This window comes from Gymnodraco acuticeps, unplaced genomic scaffold (assembly GCF_902827175.1).
Source record: "Gymnodraco acuticeps unplaced genomic scaffold, fGymAcu1.1, whole genome shotgun sequence".
Taxonomy (NCBI): domain Eukaryota; kingdom Metazoa; phylum Chordata; class Actinopteri; order Perciformes; family Bathydraconidae; genus Gymnodraco; species Gymnodraco acuticeps.
In genome coordinates, this window is record NW_022991642.1 from 990,381 (window position 1) to 1,015,424 (window position 25,044).

Here is a 25,044-nt window from a genome sequence, read left to right on the forward strand (position 1 = left end):
CTACTACTACTGGTTGTACATTTCCTGATAGCAATAATAGCAAGAAAACCAGGCATCTTTTCCTCTTAATCGACACACACATAAATTGTCATCTACTTTAAAATCACCAGCAAAGTCTGTGAAAGTGTGATGAGAGCTCAAGAAGCAGTCCTGAAGAACCATCATAGCAGGCAAATAAAACAGACAAACATATTTTGCCGAACTGATTGTCTGTGACAAGGCAACCGGTAATTGTTTGCGTAACACACCTGATCCCCGTGGATTCATCTTCCTATTATACACACATGCATTTCCAAACATTTCCAAACATTTGGACTACCTATGTTGCAAATGTATTATCTTTTCAATTTACACACGGCATCTATTGCACGTCTGTCCGTCCTGGGAGAGGGATCCCTCCTCTGTTGCTCTCCCTGAGGTTTCCCCCATTTTTCCCTTTAAACTGTGGGTTTTCTTCGGAGGTTTTTCCTTGTACGATGTGAGGGTCTAAGGACAGAGGGTGTCGTATTGTCATACTGATATTCTGTCCAAACTGTGAAGTCCACTGAGACAAATGTAACATTTGTGATATTGGGCTATATAAATAAACATTGATTGATCCTTTGCAGGGGATGCCCACTGCGGGCGGCAGAACAGACCAGAATCCAGTTGACTTCTCAGGATGAATAGAGAACTTCTCACTGTCCAAAACAGTTAACAGGCACAGCAGAATCACGATACGGGCCATTTTCCCAGACCGGCACAGCATCCGTGAGGTTTTTGGGGCAAAACCTCCTCAGCAGAGCCGCACAAGACAGACGAAAACAGGCTCCGGTCTCTCTGCGATGTCCCCGGGGTAAATCCTCCTCAGCACAGCACAGCAGCACACGACAGGTAGAGGTAGGCCTCCGCTACAGCAGAAACAGGACAGGTGGAAAGCAGGCCCCTGCCTGAACGTGGAGCCGCTCCGTCTCTCCATGATGTCTCCAGTGCAAAATCCTCCTCAGCGCAGCAGCACAGTACAGGTGGACGCAGGCCTCCGCTACAGCAGTACAAGACAGGTAGAAGCAGGCCCCAGCCCGAACGTGGAGAACGTTCAGGCTACTCCGCAATGCCCTCGGTGCAAATCCTCCTTTCCACGCCGGCGGAAGAGAGGTAACCCTGCCCCTCACTTTCCACGCTCCGTGAGGCGGATGAGTAAAAAAACTGCCAGGTGAGTTGCTCCTGCTCTGATCGACGCTCCTGCTCTGATCGACGCTCCTGCACTGTTACCTCAGCAAGGAGCAGGGAAACACTATGGTGTGGATTTTTACAAAAATAGATCATGGTTGCTTTTTATTTCTTAAGTAAAGCGGGGCAGGGTACATTAATTTGTTTAGCATTTAAAAAAGGTACTCAAAATCTATGTATATGTTTAAAACCAATGAGAAAACCTCTTATATTCCATGAGTTACAACATTGAATGCTTTCATGAGTTGTATTGCAGTCTTGAAAGAGACGGCTGAGACGAGGCCGTCCAACATGACCTTTTTAGGGCAAAGCAGAGAAACACAACATACCATGTACTGTGTATGTGTGCGTGTTTAAGCAAAGGTGCAGGGGAGATATTATTGAGGGTTTTGTGTGTGTGTGTGTGTGTGTGTGTGTGTGTGTGTGTGTGTGTGTGTGTGTGTGTGTGTGTGTGTGTGTGTGTGTGTGTGTGTGTGTGTGTGTGTGTGTGAAGAGGAGTGTTTTAAAGAGGAGAACAAAAGGAGAGAAGATGAAATAATCACGCAGAGAGGGAAGGGGTTCCTGTCTCTGCTATAATGGAGTCCCTCAGTCCAACTCTATTTGCATTAAACACAAATTAAATGCTGAACAAGTCTTTGTGCAAACGTTTAATATCACTCAGACCGATGTGGTTGCCTGGTGTTTCTAGTTGTTGGAACTGTGTGGAGCTGCTGGTTTCTGGTCTGCGAGGGATAAAGATATTAAAGGAAATATATAATAATTCAAAGTAATGTTACCTCCACAAAGGAGGTTATGTTTACAGGTTTGTTTGTCTGAATGTTAGCTCAATTGAGGAAAAAAGTACTCATCCAACCTTTCAAATTGTAAAAGGGCGAAGCATTTCAATTTGGTTTGAATATACAAATTATTTTGTTTACATTGCAAGAAAGGGCATCCATTTTTATCGATAGTTCAACCGACAAAAGGTCCAAAAATGGTTGGCTGGCTGATTTATTTTTTAGTTTACTATGTGCTGCTTGGATTAGTTTTCATTAGTATATTTTATTTTCAATAGCACACAAAAAGAACATTCAGAAACAACAACACAAATAATACCAGACCTCGGGCCTCTCTGAAGAACCAGCACCTTACCGTGGTAGAGAGGTTAGTGTGCCCTGATGAACCTGGGGGCTGTGTCGTCTGGAATCGCATAAAGCTTAGCAGACTCTTCACGCTAACGAAGGATCACTTCTAAGCAGGTGTTAGAAAAATATCACTCGACACCAGGTTGAGAATCAATGATCAGGTAACTAATTTATTCTTGCAAGAAGGAGCAGAGTTAAATCACATACAAAGGATATGGGTTAACTCACACACATGAGGTATGTTGCTCAAAGGAACAGCAAAAACCATTAGGCTTATATAGTCCAAAACACAGGAGATAACAACAAAGTCGTAAATCGAGGTGGCGCTAATATCAGCCGCGGGTGTCGGAAAGTCGGGTCATCTGCGATGGGTCATCTGTGACATCTTCTGGACTTCCAGCAGATAATGTAGGAGACAACAAGTATGTGCCTGTCTCCTCAGAATAGAACAACAACCTGTCTTCTGTTATCATTAGAGGAGGCAGCTGCAAGGTCGTACAGTCTCAGAACCACACATGATATCAGTGCATTAAAACAACCCAAAGAGTGGAGAAAACAGTATTTCTCCAACATATCCCTCCTGTTTATACTACGGAATAACATAGAACTTGGAAAATACAAATGATTATAAAGATTAAAAATTCATATACAAAAGTATCCAAACGGCTGAGGTAGGTAGATTGTATAGGCACATGTTTTAATGTAATCTGAATGGATGCCATGGCCTAATTCTTTCTCTGTACATCGTCAGTTTCTATCACTCAGACCCGTTACTGTTTCCCTGCTAACGTCCACTCTTTAAATTCTACTGGGTTCTGTTGGTTTCTTCACTGGTTTGAGACAAGTGCCCTTATTGGAATCACCTCCCTTTGTAGCCAGACTTCACCACCGTAGGGGCGAGTTTCTGTCTTTAGGTTTAAACAGATTCACAGTCAGATGTATCCAGGATGGTCTCTCCGCCACTCTACAGTAACTGCAGTCGGTGTAGACAGGAGTGCTTGGTAGGGACCCTCCCACTTGGGTGAGTGCCAGCTCTTCCTCTTTATCACTCTGCTGAACACTCACTCTCATGGTTTCACTGTCTGTGTAGTGTCAGGTACTTCCTGTGCAGAGGGGACAATAACATTTGTGATCTCTTTTCTTCTCAACATTTTTTCCATATACTCTGCTGTGTTTTCACTCATACCCTCGTCCTCTCTTACAAATGGTTTTAACTCAGGCAGATATATGGTCTTCCATATAACATTTCAAAAGGTGATAGCCCTCTAGCACTAGGTAATCCTGAATTACTTTATTTACAAAGTGTGTGCCATTATCACTATAGATCTTTTCCGGAATTCCAAAACGTGGGATTATGTGATTTGTCAATGCTTTAGCCACTGCCAATGCATCTGGATTCCTAGTTGGAAAAACTTCAATCCATTTTTAGTACATGTCAATGATTGTTAGACAATATTTCATTCCCTCACATTTATTTAGTTCAATAAAGTCCATGCAAATGTGCTGATACTGGGGCTCAGGTATTCTACCTCTTTTTGGTCTGAACTGTCCCTGAGGGTAATACTGTGCACACACAGAACATGCTAAACAATTTTTTTTTAAGAGTAGTTTGTAAAGCCATAGGCTGTGAATATCTCCTGTATTACGTCCACCATTCCCACTGTTGAGCCGTGGTCCAACCCATGGCTCAATATAGCTGCATATCGAAATAAGGTTTTTGGTAATACAAATTTGCCTTCTGTACTTTCCCACAACCCCTCTTTATTCTGTGTACACAACTTCTTCTTCCAGTATACATTTTCTTTGTCAGGTGCATTCGCTTGCATGTGTTCCATATTTTCAGAAATATATTGTCCTGTCACTGTCTTTGCGCTGCTTTCTTAGCCTCTTCATCTGCCTTCCGGTTCCCTGTGGAAATTGGGTCCGTCCCTGTAGTGTGTGCTGCACACTTATAGACCACCACTCTCTTAGGGAGTTGTACTGCATCCAAAAGTGATAGGATCAAATCTTTATGTGTAATAGGTTTGTTTGTGGATGTTACCATCCCCCTATTTTTCCATTGTTGTGCAAACACATGCATGAATAAGCATAGTTGCTGTCTGTATAAATGTTAACTGTCTTCCCTTTTCCCAGTTTTCATGCCTCTGTTAGTGCGATTAGTTCTGCTGCCTGTGCTGATAAGTGAGACGGCAATGCTGCGCCCTTGAGCAGTTTCATCTGTGTCACTACAGCATAGCCTGTTGCATTAGTTCCATCAAGATTCCTCTTACATGAACCGTCAACATATATTGTTATGTCTGCATCTGGAAAGGGAATGTCCGTCAGGTCTGTCCTTGGTAACACTCTGTTCTCAGTTTCTGCGATACAGTCATGTGATTCCCCATCTATCTCTACTGGCAGTAGTGTAGCTGGATTTAAAGTAGTACATCTCTCGATAGTAAGATTTGGTTGTGATAACAACGTAGCCATGCATGCTAAATGTCTAGCTGGTGACATATAGGAAAGGAAAAGCAGAGGGTCTCGACGGACCAGACCCGTGCGACAGAAGCTGGCTTTGGGGACGTGGAACGTCACCTCTCTGGGGGGGAAGGAGCCGAAGCTTGTTTGGGAGGTGGAGCGTTACCAGTTGGATCTGGTTGGGCTCACTTCTACGCACAGCGTCGGCTCTGGAACCTTAATTCTGGATAGGGGTTGGACTCTATTCTTCTCCGGAGTTGCTCAAGGTGTGAGGCACCGGGCGGGTGTGGGGATACTCACAAGCCCCCGGTTGGGTGCTTCGTTGTTGGAGTTTACCCCAGTGGACGAGAGGGTTGCCTCCCTACGCCTGCGGGTTATGGGTGGGGAAACACTGACTGTTGTGTGTGCTTATGCACCCAACAGCAGTTCAGAGTATACGGCCTTCTTGGAGACCCTGGAAAGAGTCCTGTATGGGGCTCCTGAAGGGGACTCTTTAATCTTGCTGGGAGACTTCAACGCACATGTGGGCAATGATGGAGACCCTTGGAGGGGCGTGATTGGGAGGAACGGCCCCCCTGATCTGAACCGGAGTGGTGGTTTGTTACTGGACATCTGTGCTAGTCATGGATTGGCCATAACAAACACCATGTTCGAACATAACGATGCTCATAATTGTACGTGGTACCAGAGCACCCTAGGCAGAAGGTCCATGATCGATTTCGTTATCGTATCATCGGACCTGAGGCCGTATGTTTTGGACACTCGGGTAAAGAGAGGGGCGGAGTTGTCAACTGATCACCATCTGGTGGTGAGTTGCGTCGAGTGGCGGGCGAAGCCGCTGGACAAACCTGGTAAGCCCAAACGTGTAGTTCGGGTGAACTGGGAACGTCTGGAGGAGGCCCAAGTTCAGGAGGCCTTCAACTCACACCTCCGGCGGAGCTTTTTGGGCATTCCTGTGGAGGTTGGGGATATTGAACCAGAGTGGGCGGTGTTCAAAGCCTCTATTGCCGAAGCTGCGGCGGGGAGCCGTGGTCTCAAGGTCTTAGGTGCTTCAAGGGGCGGTAACCCTCGAACCTCCTGGTGGACACCTGTTGTCAGGGAAGCCGTCCGACTGAAGAAGGAGGCCTTCAGGGATTTGTTATCCCGGGGGACTCCCGAAGCAGTTGCAAGGTACCGACAGGCCCGGAGGGCAGCAGCCTCAGCCGTGGCTGAGGCAAAGCAGCGGGTGTGGGAGAAGTTCGGAGAAGACATGGAAAAGGACTTTCGGGCGACACCAAAGTTGTTCTGGAAAACTGTCCGACACCTCAGGAGGGGGAAGCAGGTAACCATCCAAGCTGCGTACAGTAAGTGTAAGAGTCATTTAGGCACATTATTTTATGGTAATGAATTATGGTTTTGTGAGCCAATTGAATATTCTTTAATTTAACTTAAATGAGCTGAATAACTATGAATTATTATTCAGTTTTTGTAACGTGTTATCTTGCTTATGGACAGCTCTAGTTTATGTTTTGTTATTATTTATAGAAAGCAATCGTAGGGGCGTGCTCAGGTATAAATGACGCTGCCAGCATGACACAGCAGGAAGTTGGAAAATGTTTTTGACCGCACACATCCGTATGACCGAGGGATCTTGTTTGTTTATTTGTCTAAATACTGTGCACATTTTGCACGTCGGCAGTGGATTGACCAACAACGTGGTCAATCAGATACGTTCGGGTCGTGGCTGAACTTGTCTCTGCGGTCCTGCCTTGGGTCTCGCCATGCTGCTTCCCTGATGGCTTCCACAGGATTGTAGCTGACATCCTCGTGGATTCATCTTCTTATTACAGACACATGCATTTCCTAACATTCGGTCTATATGTTGTAAAATGTATTATCTCTTAGATTTACACACGGCATCTATTGCACGTCTGTCCGTCCTGGGAGAGGGATCCCTCCTCTGTTGCTCTCCCTGAGGTTTCTCCCATTTTTTCCCCTTAAACTGTGGGTTTTTCTCTGAAGTTTTTCCTTGTACGATGTGAGGGTCTAAGGATAGAGGGTGTCGTTTTTCTCATACTGATATTCTGAACAATCTGTGCTGTTGTATTTGCTGTAAAGTGTCTCTACTGTAGGCTAATTTTATTATATGTACAGCACTTTGGCTCGACCAAAAATCGTTTATAAATGTGCTATATAAATAAAACTTGATTTGATTTGATTTGATTTGTTGAGGATTGCTAGCGTGTAAGAACCTACTATCACTGGAATTGTCGGATGTGGATCTGATCGTGGCTACTGGAGCCGTGGCAGAAACAAAGTGGATCTGATCGTGGCTACTGGAGCAAAGGACCATTTGGATTATCCTCACCGTGTGGACATGGACTGCAGGCTGTCACGCTACTCTGCATGCCTTTCCGTTGGAGTTCGAGCCACTGGGTAAAACAGCTGTTGTCTTTTGTTCAGCCAAACCGGCTGAATAATGTCGGAAGACAACAACGCCATAGAGGGTGCGTTTACGGTCGACGCACACAAGAGGGCAGCAAAACCAACAGAAAAGGCCATGGAGCGGCGGGTACAGCTCTGCATCAATGCAAGGAGAGGTACATTAAGACTCACTGCAAAAATGAATGAAGTTGAGCCTTTAATGGGCAACACCTGTAACTTAATGGAAGTTCTCTCAAAGATGAAACTTTTCAAGGCAATATTTGAAGATTTTAAAGACTGTAACTGCTCAGTTGTGCTTTTTATTAATGAAGAAGAAAAGAGCCATGATCAAGAGAGCTGGTTTGAGCCTAAATCTCAGAGGTTTCAGGAATGTATTAATGAAGCTGATGTGTGGATTAATTGTGATGAGCATTACAAAGAAATACCACAAGCATGCAACGATGATGTTTCTCATATGGACAGTGTATCTGTGGTGTCAAGATCCAGTAGAGCTAGCAGGGCTTCATCCGCTTCAACAGCATCCTCAGCACGATTAAGAGAGGAAGTAAAGCGTGCAGCTTTGGAAGCCAAGGCTGCCTCGCTAAAGCAAAGTCAAGCCTTGGCATTTAAGGAGGCGCATCTTCGGGCTCAGAAAGAAGAACTGAACATTAAAACAGCTTTAGCAGTGTCCAACGCTAAAATTAAAATATATGAAGAGTATGACGCACAGGATAAGAGTGATGCAATGAACACGTATTTGGACAATGCAAACACACGGCAGAAAGAAGACGCACAAGAGCAAGCAGGACACAGCCATCCACTAATCCCAAGCAGTCATGTAAACCCCTCAGATAGGTCTATTTCAGCACCTGGAGCTAGACCTAAAGCACCAAAGGCTCTGGACTCAAGTACATTAGCCAGTGGGGCACATCAGCGACAAAGTGACTATGAAAAGGACATATGCAAAGTAATCAAGAAGCAGATTGATATAATAGAAATGCTTGTGAAACATCAACAGCTCGCCCTTCTCCCGCAGCGTGATATTCCTGTTTTTTATGGTGACTTGCTCGACTTCAGATATTTTCTTAAGGCATTCCAACACACAGTCAGCTCCAGAACAGACAATGCTGCAGATAAGATGTACTTCCTGGAACAGTATACAAGAGGTGATCCAAAAGACATTGTAAAAAGCTGCCAAGATATATGCCCCCCTGACCGTGGTTTTCAGAGAGCCATGGAAATGTTGGAAGACCGCTACGGCAACCCACTAAAAATTGCCACCGCTTTGATGGAAAACGTGCTAAAATGGCCGCAAATAAAACCAGAGGACTCACAAGCACTCAACAAGTTTTCCCTATTACTTTTAAGTTGCAGAAACGCCCTGGAGGATGTGGATTACATGGAGGAGCTGGATAACCCTACAAATATGAGTTATCATCTCGAAGTTACCCTATAAATTCATAGAAAGGTGGAGGGTGCTGGCATTCAAGATCCAAGAAAGGAGCCAGAGAAGAGTGAGATTCAAAGACCTGGTCGACTTTGTGGATAGACAAGCCAAAATCCTGGCTGACCCTCTCTTTGGTGACCTGCAGGGATCTGCTGCTGAAGCGAAAAAGCAGGAATGTTTTACAAATGGAGAAAAATACCAGGGGCCTCATTTATAACGTGTTGCGTAGGATTCACGTGTGGAGGTTGCTTACGTAGTAGAAATCCAAAAAATAGGTACAGAAATGTTCCGACATTTTCCGATTCACCAAACATTGCGTACCAGCAAGGAAAGTGCGTACAGCCCTTCATACGCCGGTTTCCCTTTATAAATCACAATCGACTCGAAATGCGGTGCAGCTTTTGCGGGCTTCACATAACGCCCATATTTGCCTATAAATAGTCAAAGAAACGCCCATTCATTCATTCATTCATTTTGACAGACTGACTTTATGAAGAAGCTCGCAGGAAATGACGACAGAACAGCTAAAAAAGACATCTCACACCGTGTCAGATTTTGGTTATTTTGGGGAGGTGGAGATAAATCATATTGTTTGGTGGATGCCGTTTGAACCAGAGTAGCAGCATGGAGGTCGGATCGTCATCAAAATAAATAAATAAGTGGTCCGAAAAAGGATAATGACAAAAAAAATACACATAGCCTTCCTCAGGCAGAGTGTTTGTACCGGGGACAGGAGACCCCCCCTTGATGAGAGATGGTAAGAAATGATCGGGGAATCCCTCCGGAGTGGAGTCATCCCCCCCCCCCCCGCAGCAACTCTATATCCACCAGTTAAAGGAAATACAACTAATGTGTTGTGTTATATTAGCTGTACAATTTACCACATATGGTGTTCTTTGTTTCCATACCTCCTGTGTTTTACGAGCGACTTATCAAGTCTTGGCAAATGACACAAAACACGATTAAACGTGATAGTATATAAAACCATGCTCGTATCTACAACCTATAGAAATGCAAAACGGGGTCAGTTTAGACGTAATTCTGTCCTCCTGCTTACCGCATCATTTATGAGAAAACATTTCATAACATTAACACAACATATTCTAGGTGGTTTTAAATAACATATCCGTATTTATTTATTTATCCAAGTTATGTGTTTGTGTGCACTGAGGAGTCTCAAACAGGCGTTTGTTTAATCATTTTAAGATTGGCTTTAATCAATGTTTGAAAATGAATTCTTCATATGATAAATGCGAGATAACATTTTATTTATGGTATTATTTCCACACATTTCTCTCCATTCTTCCTTCTGCCAACGGTGTCGCAGTTTCTCGTCTCTCCCGTGTTTGTGTTTAGTGCGTACGCATGGGTTAGAGTTTGCGTGGAGGACCGCACATTTTCCCGTCAAGTTAGTATTTTATAAATCGCAAACATTGTGTAGAAACTGGCGTACGCCATTTTTTGAGCGTATATCCCTTTATAAAGGAGGCCCCAGGAGTGAAAGGATTAAAGGAAGCATCTTTGCAACCAGTGTGGCCACATCAACAGAGGAAGATAATTGCAAACCACTGACAGTGAATAGCAAGACGTCAAGTAATGTTGCCTTCATGAAGCCATGTTTGTTCTGCAAAAAAGACCACGCACTATTGGAGTGCCATCAGATTGCAGAAAAACCTCATAAAGACAAGGTGGATTTTATATGGAAATCTGGACTATGTTTTGGTTGCCTAGTTAAAGGGCACGTGAGTAAAGACTGCAAAAAGAGAATGACATGCCAAACATGTTCAGAAAGACACCCAAGCTTGCTACACATTCACAAAAAAGACAATGTGTCCAATCATGCACATGCAGAAAGCCAAAAGGCGGCCAGGTCAGACAACACAGTAGTTTCAAGTGCACTGGTGAGCTTACACCAGGAGACTACTACCTGTGAAGGGGCCAGAGATAGATGTGTTCTTGCTATTCTTCCGGTCTACATCAAAGCAAAGATAGGAAGCAAGCTTGTGAAAACCTACGCCTTCGTGGACCCTGGGAGCTCTGCAACATTTTGCACACTCTTTAGCAAGACAGCTAAACCTGCAGGGAAAAGGAATGCAGCTTGTCCTAACAACAATGAGCTCAACCAAACAAGTGAAAACTTCTCTGCTGAGAGATTTGGAGGTCTGTGGAATCAAAGAAGATAAGTTTATCAGCTTAAAAAAGGTTTTCACGCAAAAGAGCATCCCAGTAACAAAGGATCATATTGCTCTTCAGAAAGACATTGAAAAATGGCCACACCTTCAGGAAGTAGAGCTGCCGTGTATCGCTGCTAAGATAGGACTCCTAATTGGAAATGACGTGTATGAAGCTTTCGAAGTCATTCACAGTCAGAATAACGGCCCATATGCCGTAAAGACGGTCCTTGGCTGGACTATTAATGGCCCGCTTAAAGGTGGGGTAGGTAAGTTTGAGAAACCGGCTCGAGATACACTTTTTGTTATATTCCATGGAATGCTCTTAACATCCCGATAGCAATGAATATCTTAAGTGCTTTGACAAAAAATCCATAAAAAAAATGCATCTGTGGAAGCCGTAGTACTGTAACAAAACAAAAAAAGCCAGAAATGCTCAGACGCTGTCTTTTTCCTGATGTCAGCTGGAGATGTTCTTCTAAAATAAGATGTTTTTAAGAGACTTTGACTTAAAAAGATACTTCAGATGCCTTGTCTAAAAACAAGAATTCGGTTATTAAGTCTTATCTCAAGTGTAACGACATATTCTGACTAGAAATTAGACAACTATACTTGGCAAGATTTGACACGTTAGCAGTGCACACTTGAACTCAGGCTTTCAGAAAGAGACTTGATAACATGTACGATGAGATGCATCTTTATCTGATTCTGAATAACTTCTTTTGATGCAGAGTGTCCCCCGGTCCTGTCACTGACCCGGCACCATGAGTCCTGAGCTGCAGCTCCTCCTGCTGGTGGCTGCAGGGAGCGCAGGTAAACACAGGGACTCAGTGCATTCACTGTACTCAAAAGTAGAACAAATAACCTGCACGTTTTCTTTGATTGTTGAAATAATCTTTCAGTAACACTTTATATTAAGGTACACATATTCACCATCAACTAGTTGTTAATTAACATGCTTATTAGCAGTACATTGGCTCTTTATTAGTCATTATAAAACACTTATTAATGCCTTATTCTACATGACCATATTCTACAAGTAATAATCCATTAGTTGAGAGTTTTTCCTCAATGACTCTCTAATTAGTGATTATTGATTGTAAGTCAGGAAGTTGTTGTACATCAGTCTTAATATGCTCAATATGGGCCTAATAAGGACGCAGTACCACAAGAATAGTAATTCTCCCATAATAACACTTAACAAATATGATCTATTCTCATGTAACAAGACATGAAACTATAAGTGTTAATTAAGTCTAAATAACTCAAAATGAGGTGTTTCTATCTAAGGATATGTTTTGGGGTGTTGACAGTTCAGCTACCAATAGCAAGGTGATATTGACCTGTATGTTTCATATGTATTACATTGTTATTTATTAAAGTTAATATACCAGACATCATGTTCAGGTTGGGAGTCACACTTTAGTTTTTATTGATTTATTTATAATTGGATTTCTTTATAATTTGTGTATGTGCTATGTTTGAATTCAAAGAGGTTTTTTTCTGAACATGTTTTGTGATAAATTGTTCATAAATGAGTGTGTAAATGGTGTGTGTGTAGAAAGCTTCAGAATATAGAGAGGAGTGAATGTGGACGCTTTGGTTTTTGTAAGAGATTTCTGCTGAGAGAGGAGGAGAACAATATCATGGAGAGAAAGACATTTGAGCTAATTCCAACATTTTAGGAAAACTGTCGGAATAATCAAATGTAAAATACGACGAGTAAAGTTTAAATAATAACTAATCTGAGCAATACTCTATGTAATAATAACTAATCTGAGCAATACTCTATGTAATAATGACTAATCTGATCAATACTCTATGTAATAATAACTAATCTGAGCAATACTCTATGTAATAACAATGAGATTCCTAACATCTGCATATGTTCTTCCTTTACTGAAAGGAGGGGATCCCTCATCTGTTAATAATTATAGGCCAATTTCAAAATTATGTGTTGTAGCGAAGGTCCTTGAAAAGCTTCTCAGTGAACAACTTAAATTATTCTTGGACACAAATGATATTCTGTCAGAGCAGTGAGCACCAATACGGTTTTAGAAAACAACACAGCACAACAACTGCTGCTATAAAAGTGGTGAACAACATAATTGAGGCATTGGACTGTAAAAAGTATTGTGCAGCTCTATTTATTGATTTGTCAAAGGCGTTTGGCACAGTTGATCATATCATCCTGGCGGAAAGACTACACAGTATCGGCTTATCTAGGCATACTGTAGGTTGGTTTTTAAATTATTTATCAGCGAGAACCCAATGCGTCCAATTTTCTGGGTCCTCTTCTTCCTTCCTCTCGATAGTAAAGGGTGTGCCACAAGGTTCCATATTAGGACCGATTATCTTTACCATATATGTAAATAATCTATGTAATAATTTAGCAAATGCTTCTTACCATTTGTATGCAGATGATACTGTTATTTATTGTTCCTCCGCTTCTATAGAGCAAAGTCTAGATTTCCTCCAGTCTGCCTTTGATGTCATACAAACCCATTTATATCAACTGAAGTTGGTATTAAATGCTGAAAAATCTATTCTACCCAAGATTTGTACTGCACAAGGGACTGACATTGAGAGGGTCACTACTTAGAAATATCTGGGATTTCTTATTGAACAGAACTTGTCTTTCAAGTTACACACGTAAAATGTTCAAAGCTACAAATAAAATTAGGTTTCTTTTACAGAAATAAATTCTGTTAAAAATAAAAATACAAACTCTTCTGGCTCCTTCCTGTCCTTCTACTGGGTCTTTATTGGCTTTGTACTGGCTATCTTCTAGCTCTATTCAGGTTTTGGACTTTTTTTCTAGCTCTATCCCTGATAATTTTCAGAACCTGAAGGCTCTATACGGACTATCTTCTGGTTCTCCTCTGGATCCATCCACTATCTCTTGTCTATGTCCAATGAATTAAACGTTTGTTACTGGAGCAGGTAAAGCATACAACGGATACTTTCAGCATTATCGGAGCATGAAGTGGAAGCTTGGATGAAGACACAGCAGACTTCTAAACAATGAACAGCCGCAACTTAGAAGAAATAAAGTTGGGTTTATGCGTTCTAATATTGCAATGCAAACCCATGATGTAATGACAGTAATTAAGAATAATTTAGTCATTGAATGCTCATTTCAGTAGATTTAATCAAACATATTGTACATGGCCTCAACACTGTAACCTCTTCACATTCGGTTGAAATAGTCAATTACTAGCCATATCTTACACATTGCTGTTTTGAATCATTAATATGTGGATGACAGTTGAACTGGATGATGTAACATTTATGCCATCTGCTAGAAAGAAGATTTATCGCTCTGTTGGCGTCGTTTGGACAACAAAAACAGAGTGAAGCTCTCATTTCATAAACAATCTTTGAGTACAGACCCCGTCCTGCAGAGAGCACACAACAGCACGTTTTTGGTGAAGCATCACTTTACAAAACGTTTGCATTAAGACACTAAGACTAGCTGGTCCATTGTAAAGGACAGTCCACCTTAAATGAGCAGTGGGTGATCAGCAGGTGAAAGGCAGGACACGGGAACTTGGTCCTGAGGAGATGTAACGATTATTAAACAAGAAATAATTGAGTCAAGGGGTCAAATAAATGAACATTTGTGATTATTAGCGAATCGGTTGCAGGTGGGTGAAATCAGGCTTAGGTAGTAACGTATTAAATGCAACGGCATTAGGTTATCAGGATTGTTAGAGATTAAAAGGGATATCTGGTCCGCTTTTCAAATCTCCGCGCGTCCCTATCAAGCTGGTTATAATACAGGAAGGAATCCAGAGCTACCAAGTAACCGTTAATCTACTTTAATGGTAATATGACAATGCAATACAATCAATACAGTACAAATTCAATACAGTTAATCTTTGGGATCCCGAATTTACCTGCACGTGAGCCAGCCAGAGGAAAGAGGCTGAACACCGCGTGTGTGTCTGTGTTTATACTCTTTGACAATGGGAGGAGTTATCAGATCCTCCCATTTGGACCTCCTTGATTGGCAGCCCCAAATATCCCTAACACTTTAGACTTCCCCAATCACTGTAGCTAGATCTAAGTTGAATGCAACTCAAGACATGCTCTCACCTTCCCCCATCTTCCTTTGTCCTCAAAAACACATGTCAACAGGCCCCAAATCCAGCTCACAGTTTTACCCAAATTATTCCCATTTTAAGCTTATCCATAGTTTGCTAACATGAATAAATACAAATCTTTCACTACAAATCCCCCTTTTTATCTCCTTCTCCAGAGATAAACTTAGACAAGGCATTTTGAAATATACCCACTGTCATTCTTTTCTACTGTGTCCGTCCCCCAAACATTGTATAAATCCATCCAAAGCTGGTATTTAGAGTACTTGAAAACTTCATGGAGACAGAACACCACTTTCCATGGCAGTGAAGGAACCATGAGGGGGCAGCTGAGTGCTAGAATCATCAGCCCCCCCCCCCTCGGAGGAATAGCCCACAAGGACAGCTAATAGGGAGGGGGAGATGCGGCTTTCCCTTCACGGGTGGAACTGATCAGAGAGAAGTAGACTCCTCTGCTGCCTCGACAAGTCCCCTGTGCCATCCTGGCTTGCCGTGTCTTTGTCCCCCCGATCCGCTGACAGCAGCTTCTGGGCTGCCTGCTAGAGAGATGTCTTCCTCCTCCTCCTCCTCCTCCTCCGGCCCACTGATGGCGGCTTCCGGGTCGATGCTGTAGAGATGTCTTCCCGATCCTCCTTCTCCGGCCCGCTGATGATGCCTCCCGGGTCGTCTGCTGTAAGGATGTCTCCAGGGTCCTGCTCCTCCAGTCCGCTGCTTCCGAGTAGTCCACGTCTGCCAGGGCCACGTCCGTCCTGATGTCGTCCCCTGGTCCTAGCAGGTGGTTTCCCCGCCGCACACTGGCTCCCGTGGTACGAGCTGTCCCCCTTTTCTCCCAGGCAGACAGCATAAGAGGTCCGCTGGGTCACTCGGTCGGGGCCGGAGAGCCTGGGGTTGAGCCACTTTGTCCTGATGACTTTCAGCCAGACGAACTCTGCTGTGTCGGCCTCGTGCTTCTCGGGTCCCCCTTTTGGCGCCAGCAACCTGTGTGGAGAAATCTGATACAACTCCCTCAAGCCTACGCTTAGCTGTTTTGACCCACTTGGAGCCTGTTGTTGGGGTGTCTTGAAACAACAGCCGTCTGTGAACAGGTTTTCTAAATTAATTGTAGACCTCTTATCTACCAGTGCAGCTTCAGAATCTTAATACTTGGATTGTGCCAACTAAATAAGAACCTCAACATCTTTAGGTAAACTAAATAACATATTTCAATAGCTCTGAATTTCTGACAAGCATCCGTGTTTATTTTTAAATGAAATCCTATTTAAAATCCAAATATAATATGAACTGCTAATGTTTCTGGCAAAGAAACACACCAATGTTATAGATTCAAAAACAACCAAAATCACGATACTAACAAAGTGAATGATTTCCTGATGATACTGCTTTTACCTGTCAGTGCTTAGATATTATCAAGCTGAAAAAATGAATACAGAATTCCAACAAACTGTCATCAAATGTCTTTCTATTCTAAATGTAGATGAAATGTATATCCCCATAATGACCTAAACAATAAAGTCTATGGCTTTTACTTCTTTACCAGGCTAGTTACATGATGTTGTCTGAATTAAATTCTGTCTCAATACACTACTATGTTTTAGCTTTAACTGTAATATGTTCTTTCTACATTTCAAACCTCAGTTACTCTAATGTCTGTTAAAATATTACAAAATTGTTTCATTATCACAGGTCAACTTCTTCGGTATTCTATTATTTCTCACAGTAGCCCCTTGGCCACTGCTTCTGTGTTACCTGTTATAATTCAAATCAATATTTAGAAACATCTCAACATTCATCAAACAGTATCTTATCCCCAGATATGGAGCAGGTTAATTACATTCAATGCTCAGTTTGAACATCTGGGTTGGGGCGGAAGGTTTCTGTCAATCCTTAAAATAAAAATGTAAATTGTGAATTTTACAGCCATGTTGACATTTATACATTATACACACTCCCCCCTTTTACACATTAAATCATGTGTAACAAAACCCTGTAATGGGAGGGGAACAAAAACTGTCAGGTAATTGGTTAGGGACATAACGAATATTATTTACAATTTGACATCCATTATCATTATTTCCACAGTAAACACTTCAGTGAAAAGAAGTGTTCCTCTCCGTCCTTCAGGCCTAAAAGAAACAGAATCTTTAGTTTTACATTTGCAAACCGCCAACTCATGTGAGAGTAAAATATCATCAAGTAGATTAGAACCGGGTCACATGTGCGGTTTCCCCTTTTTGTGGAATTTTTAGGAAACCTCTCGTTTCCCTTGGAGCACCAAAATAATATGTTAGTCCAAAAACATGCTTGGTTAGTTATTGTTTTAGAATCATGCAGTTACACTGATCACATGCAGACATACACTCACATTCACACTCACACCGTCAGGTTGTAAAGTCAGGTTTGGTCAGGTACACCCCAGAGTCAGTCATCCACAGTGCCTTGTCAAGTTACACTGTCGGTCAGGGTCAAAGGTCAGTTGGTCTCCGTCTTTTTTGGCCATGTGTCGTGCTCTGCAGAGACTTTGACATTTCAGCATAGGCCAGTATAATTTATTCTAACTTGTCATTGGGACTTCTGCCTCCCACTTTTCCTGAAACTTGGTACAAAACTCACTTCCTTCGAGTACTACTACTACTGCAATCCATTTACACCTAATTAGTATTAAAATGTCTAATGATCTATTTCAGAAACTTGTGTACATAACTATTATCTTGAGTCAAAACATTACTAGGATCTGTGTCGCTCTGCATTTCATAGCTCATTATACTCATTTATAATTCTGGTCTACTTAAAAAACAATGTTAAACTCTTTAGCAGTGTGTGGAACCTTGGGTGTCCGAACATGCAACAATTACTCCCTCCTTTATCAAGGATTTAAAACCGAAGTCGTTTTATATTTCCATCTTAAAGCCCTCCTATGGTAATAACTATGCTACAATGGTGAAATCAACACTTTAGATTGGAATTTTATATGTGGCTTGGCACCAGCTCTCCCTTTAACATTATTAATACAAATAAAGATTTGTCTTATAGAGTGGTTCCTAAAACTATCCTTTTAATGGTGATCAATATTGTAACCAATGAGATCACTACTTTATTCACACGTGAATAAAAATGTCTTAAAGAATGATTTGTTAAAAGATTGAAGAATATGGTTCTACTCTGTCATGTCTTCCCCTTTATCCCTCAGTGTGTTTTAGGATGATTCTCATTTTACTTTAATAGTTTCCTCTTTACTGCTATTTTTAATTTACCAATTGATTAATTCCTGGTTAATAAATCTTTCTGTCTTTACATATTTATGAAGTTAATTCAAGTTATTTAAATGTGCGTTTTGTGAATAAGTGTGTTTATGTGTAAACTCACTCATTCCCGTTCTCCTTTTCTCCTCCCCTGGTTTTCTCAAGCCGTGACCCCGGCCTCCTCACTTCTAATCGACCATGCCAACTCCTCTGATTCTGTCTTCTCTTCAGTCCATCAGCTGTTGAATCCATCCGCTGTAACTTTTTTAGGCAGCCATTGGCCCAGTTACATCTGCAGCCCCATCATGCCACTGTTGTTGCACTACTCCTTTACAGTCTCTCTGCTGTTTTTATGGAGGGCGGATTCTGCTCTCATGTCCTGTCTGAGGGGCTGATGAGAGTATCTCTCTGTATGTCAGCATGCTGTTTGGTTCTGGATGCCACAGGTGGAGATAGTTCTGGCTGCAGTCTTGATGTAGTCTTGTTGTTGTTGTTGGTTCAGCTCTGGTTCTCTGTCTGTACGATGGAGAAGGAGGAGTCTCCTGTTGGGTTAGGTCTTTTGTCTGCTTGGAGGGTCGGGATCGAAGCCTTTCTAACTCAGAGGGGGAGTCCAGGTCTCGGGACACCTTACCTATAAGAAGTCTAGCACACTGATGTTAAATAAATCCAACCCTTTCCACTCTGTCTCTTTCTAATCATACTATCTGTCTTAGTTGTTAAATGCCATCTAAACAACATAATTAATGTCTACTAATGATATTACAAAAACTCACTCCAAAAATTGTTTCATCCATTGCTACATATTTACCCAACACAACTCTGAAATACTTACATGTTTCCAGCATCACATATTCCACACACTACGAAAAAAAACATCCCCACATTTTCTCTCATTTTAAATCCCACTGTTACTCCGAACAATAGTAAACCTGCAGAGCACACCAATCGGATCACAGTAATGAAATTTGAATCAAGTGTAGGCCTATGTCTACTTTCTGAACATTTATGTATATTGTCTAAATTCCTTGTCTATGATGTGCAAACAGTTCGAGTGTAAAATGTGTTTTTCACAATGTATTTACACTCTACAGATTCTTGAGTTTACTCATCTCCTGGTGCTGTCGTTGTAAAAAATGTTCAATTCCTTATTGTTTTGTACCAGTTTTCCAAAATCAGTTCTAATTAATATACTGGGCTATTGTCGTTGTTACTATTAACGTGCTTCCCGTCTTCAATACCGGCCAGCAATGTAATGAAAAATGTCAAGGGTGTGATACCCCCTTTCAGCCACTAGATGGCAGCAGCAGAAGTTTACAGACAAAGGGAAACGCTCTCCCTCGATTTAACATATAACAGACCTCTGGCTTTTAGCTTTCAGCCTTGGTCTGTTATTTAACCCCAGTTTTAAACGGCGACCCGATCTAAAATATCGTGTTTCCAGGTTTTGTCGTGCAGGAATCAAACCTCGCACCGAACAAACTGCACCGTCTCCACACCACTCAGGAATAAACTACCTGCAGATCCGCGCCAAACTGCTCTATTTACGTTACGCAGGACTTTCCGTCTACCTGGCGATCAACGTTCACGTTTTGTATATAACTTTCCTAACATAGTAAAATATGCATTGTATATTCCATTTAAACTTTAAAAACACTGTGAAACGCCTACAGACAATCCTAAAGTTTTAGTGTATTCAATTGCAGACAGTCGATTTTCATAACAGGCGTCTGCGTACCTTATTTGCAGAGTTCGTGCAGGGACCTGCCGATTGTCTGAGATGTTTGAAAGCGTTTATTCCCGACCCATTCTGGTCGTCTGGATTCTTCCTCAGCTTCGTTATATCTGGCACGTCGAGGGTCACCACTTTGTCAGAGATTAAAAGGGATATCTGGCCCGCTTTTCAAATCTCTGCGCGTCCCTATCAAGCTGGTTATAATACAGGAAGGAATCCAGAGCTACCAAGTAACCATTAATCTACTTTAATGGTAATATGACAATGCAATACAATCAATACAGTACAAATTCAATACAGTTAATCTTTGGGATCCCGAATTTACCTGCACGTGAGCCAGCCAGAGGAAAGAGGCTGAACACCGCGTGTGTGTCTGTGTTTATACTCTTTGACAATGGGAGGAGTTATCAGATCCTCCCATTTGGACCTCCTTGATTGGCAGCCCCAAATATCCCTAACACCTTAGACCTTAGGTTTCCCCAATCACTGTAGCTAGATCTAAGTTGAATGCAACTCAAGACATGCTCTCACCTTCCCCCATCTTCCTTTGTCCTCAAAAACACATGTCAACAGGCCCCAAATCCAGCTCACAGTTTTACCCAAATTATTCCCATTTTAAGCTTATCCATAGTTTGCTAACATGAATACATACAAATATTTCACTACAGGATACAAAATAGACAAATGTATTCCCTTACAGTTACAGAAGCAAAAACATCAGATAACAGGTACGTTTATATAAAACATGGCTCATTAACAGAATAGCAATGATACAAAACATTTAGAAATAAACAAATATTACATCAAATCATCCTTTATCTCTATGGAAACTTGAAGCCATCAATCCAAAATAAAACGATTCATCAACAGTCAGTGGTTAACGTATACATCAGAAAATCAGTATGACAAAAACATATTGTCCACTTATGTTGATAAAGATGGAGTTCATTTAAGTGTTATATGAAAGTTGTGCAACAATGTTAATCCACAGACATATTTTTCTCATGTGTGAACTGTCATAAGACTTATTCATTGTCCTCTCCATCAGCTTATGTTTCCATGTGTTCAGCTGAGCTGCTGATTGGAGGCTCTGCCTCTCCGTTATCCTCAGTTTGAATTTCACTAAGCTGTGAGGACTGACGACCAACACACTTGTGTCTTTTTAAATCACTACACCATTTAAATGTTTTGTCACAAACATTGCAGCTGTATATTTCCTCTCCTGTGTGGACTCTCATGTGTTCCTTTAAATTTCTATTCCGTGAAAAAGCTTTCTTACAGACTGAGCATCTGTATGGTTTCTCTCCTGTGTGGATTCTCATGTGTTCCTTTAAACCTCCACTCTGTGAAAAAGCTTTCTTACAGACTGAGCAGCTGTGTGCTTTCTCTCCTGTGTGGATTCGCATGTGTTTTTTTAAACTTCCATTCTGTGAAAAAGATTTGGTACAAACTAAGCAGCTAAAGGGTTTCTCTCCTGTGTGGATTCTCATGTGTTCCTTTAAATTTATATTCTTTGAAAAAGCTTTCTCACAAACTGAGCAGCTAAATGGTTTCTCTCCCGTGTGGATTCTCATGTGTTCCTTTAAATGTCTATTCCTTGAAAAAGCTTTCTCACAAACTGAGCAGCTAAATTGTTTCTCTCCTGTGTGGATTCTCATGCGTGTCCTTAAATTTCCACTCCGTAAAAAAGCTTTCTTATAGACTGAGCAGCTCAATGGTTTATTGTCAGCACTACAACTTGAATCACTGACAAATGCATGTCTGTTTTCCAGTGAGTTTGAGCCTGTTGCAGGTTCTCTGGTCTCCTTCCAATCAGCACTGTCTTCAGTGTCAGGTTCAGAAGAGTCTCCAGTGTCGTCCTCAGTCTTTGGTTGTAAACTGCTCTCTGGATCTGAGTTCCTGGCTGGTTCTGGTCCTCGACAGTCATCTCCATCAGCTTCTGTTTCCATGTGTTCAGTTTGTCTTTGATGAGGCTGTGAGCACTGGGGTTTCTCTTTATCATCTTCACTCTTCACAGGGTCAGGAGTGAAAGTGGACTTGGTGATATCAGCCTCCTCCAGCTCCTGAAGCTGCTCTCCCTCCTGACTGATCCTGAGTTCCTCCTGTTCCTGCTTAATGTGTGGGAGGGGCTCTGGGTCCTCCTGGTCCAGACTGGTGCTCCACTCCTGCTGATCAGGGAGAAGCTCTTCTTTAACCACCACCAGCTGCTGGACGTCTGCAGGAAACACACAGTCAGAAAAAACTGTTAAGTGTTAGCATTTAAAAATCTAATCACCATTAAAATGGGCGACATTTTGGAGCCCTAATTAATGCCTTTGTTTTTATACTTTCATATTAACTTTCTTAGTCCCACCTATTGTGTATTTTTGTTGTCTCAATTCACCTTATGTAGCCCAACCCCTTTCCACTTCCAGTTAAAAAAGAAAAAGGGTTTTTTCTTCTGTTTTAGCACTAGCTGCTATATATATATATATATATATATATATATATATATATATATATATATATATATCTCTAAATTGGCAGGGGCATTCATATACATCAAATCACCAGTCCAGCACAGGTAAAAAGGTCACAGTGACTAGCCTTTTCCTGGCCTCAAGCGAGAAACCGGACTTGTTCCTGTAGAAAAAACCTAGCCTAACCCTCAGCTTTTTAAGCAGGTTATTGACATGAAGTTTAAAAGTGAGACAATCATCAAGCCAGATACCAAGGTATTTGTAACAGGTAACCACTTTGAGTTTTATTCCTTGCGTAGTTACAATATCTAAAACAGGCTCTGGTGTCTTTTTAGCTTTAGAAAAGAGCATTACGTTGGTTTTCTCAACATTTAAAAGAAGCTTTAGTTCAGAGAGCTGAGTCTGAATAATGTATCATCCGCATAAAAATGTAAAGTAGCTTCATCCACATTTTCACCTAAACTGTTTGCAATGTTCAACCACTCAGAAGACAGCCCATCAAAATGAACACATTGGGACCTTTCAGAGAGGTAGTTTACAAACCACCCTACTGCATGGCTGGACATGCCTATACTGGCTAGCCTCTGCTTTAAAATGTGATGATCGACGGTGTCAAACGCTTTTGAAAAGGTCAATAAATAGAGCTGCACAACTCTGCTTATTATCTAAAATACTCGCCACATCATTCACCACTTTCATTGTGGCAGTGATGGTGCTGTGTTGCTTTCTGAAGCCTGACTGATGTTTAGACAGGATGTCATTTGTACATAAAAACACCTTTACCTGTTCACTCACTTAGCATTCAAGAACCTTAGCCAGAACTGACAACTTAGAGATTGGCCTATAGTTATTTCATAAGGTGGCCTCCCCTCCTTTTAGCAAAGGCAGGACATACGCTGACTTCCACAATTTTGGAATTGTGTTTTTGCTGAGGGAGAGGTTAAAAAGAGTAGTGAGAGGTGGAGCAATAACATCTGCAGCTATCTTTTAAAAAGAAAGGTTCTACGTTGTCCGGGCCAGCCGGTTTCTTAGGATCTAACTTGGTTAAAGCTTCACGAACAACATCAACAGTAAAAGGGGTAAAACTAAAAGGGTTTTCCAAGACACGTTTTTCAGAGTCACATACTGTAGTGTTCACAGAAGCAGAGTTAGTGACAGAATCAAAAAGAGAACCACAGGACACAAAATGTTCATTAAAGCAATTTAGCATAGTAGCTCTGTCTGATATAGAGCCAGATGCTGTGGTAAGGCACGGAGGTAGCTCATTACGGATAACGATTTAATGGCTTTCCAACATTTTCCAGGATTATTCAGATTATTTGTGGTTACTGACAGATAGTACTTTGATTTAGCACTTTCGATATGTGAAGTGAAGCTATTTCTTAGCTGCCTAAAATGCAGCCATTCTACCTCTGAGCCTGATTTCCTAGCCTTTGCCCAGGCCTTGTTTCTCTCATGAAGGAGACTGGACAGATTAGCAGAAAACCAAGGATTGTCTCGTCCCTTTTACTCTAAATGTACGCAGGGGTGCATGTCTATCAATGATCTCCATAAAACCAAGATAAAAATAAGACCATGCGGTTTCTACATCAGCACACAGATCGATTTTACCCCAATCAAACCCAAACAGATCATGTACAAAACCCTGCTCCACAAAATGTTTTTTGTCTCTCTTAATGATAATGCGAGGTTTAACCTTTTGGACCTTAGTGTCCCTAATTGTGGCTACAACACACTCAGATCATTTGCAAATACTCCCACAGATGAATATTTATGGGGAACATTAGTTCAAATGAGATCAATTAGGGAGGATTTATTAGGGGACTTAATGTTAGGGCGAGTAGGACTGTCAACAATCTGAGTAACATTTAAAGAGATACAAAGGTTTTTAAAATCCTCTGACACTGCAGTTAACCAGTCCCAGTTCAAATCTCCAAGTAGCACTATTTCCTTGTAGTCTAGTTGTGATAAAAGATTTGCTAGTGAAGACAAGGAGTCTTTGACAGCTCTCTCCTCTCCATCTTTGTACCCTCGGTTATAGCTCCTCCAGAGAGACTCCTCTCTCCTCTAAATCAGTGTATCCTCGGTTACGGCTCCTCAAGACAGCCTCCTCCATAATCGATCCTCGACGAGACTTTAGAGACATTTATTTTCCTTCGAGACGGCGCGCAGACATCCGTTTTCTGGTCGCTGCCGGAGTACCTGGGAGTCTGGGACGCGAAAATCATAGAAATCACAAACGGCTCATTTCGGTGGACTCGCGCGTGTCTGCTTAACGCCGGGACGACCGGCTGCCCTCCCCAACAGGCGCACGGACGCGAGGGCATCACTACGCGCACATCTTTGACCGCAGTTTCAAATTATTATTATTTTAAATACTTTTTTCGAACCTGGGTCCTCGCAGGCGGTAGTGGACTGTTACAGCAGGAGACTCGCAACGGCGGTGGACTTTCACAGCGCCGCTGTGCCGGAGCCGCGCAACGGCGGGTTTTTATGGCGGCGGATGCGGTACCGGCGCAGTGAAAGTCCATGGCTCACCTATGCCAGAGCCAGCGGCCCACCGGAGGCAGCAGCCCACCAATAGCAGCGGCCCACCGGGAAAAGTCCCGAATCTCCCGATTGCCAATCCGAGCCTGCTCACACAAACACAACTGAAACCAGAATAATTTAAAAGACATGTAAAACTCTCTCACACACAGA

At 42.0% G+C, this 25,044-nt stretch overlaps 1 pseudogene; it reads left to right on the forward strand.

Moving 5' to 3' along the window:
- LOC117534283 overlaps positions 1-25,044 on the forward strand; it is an 865,641-nt pseudogene that overhangs the window by 421,968 nt on the left and 418,629 nt on the right.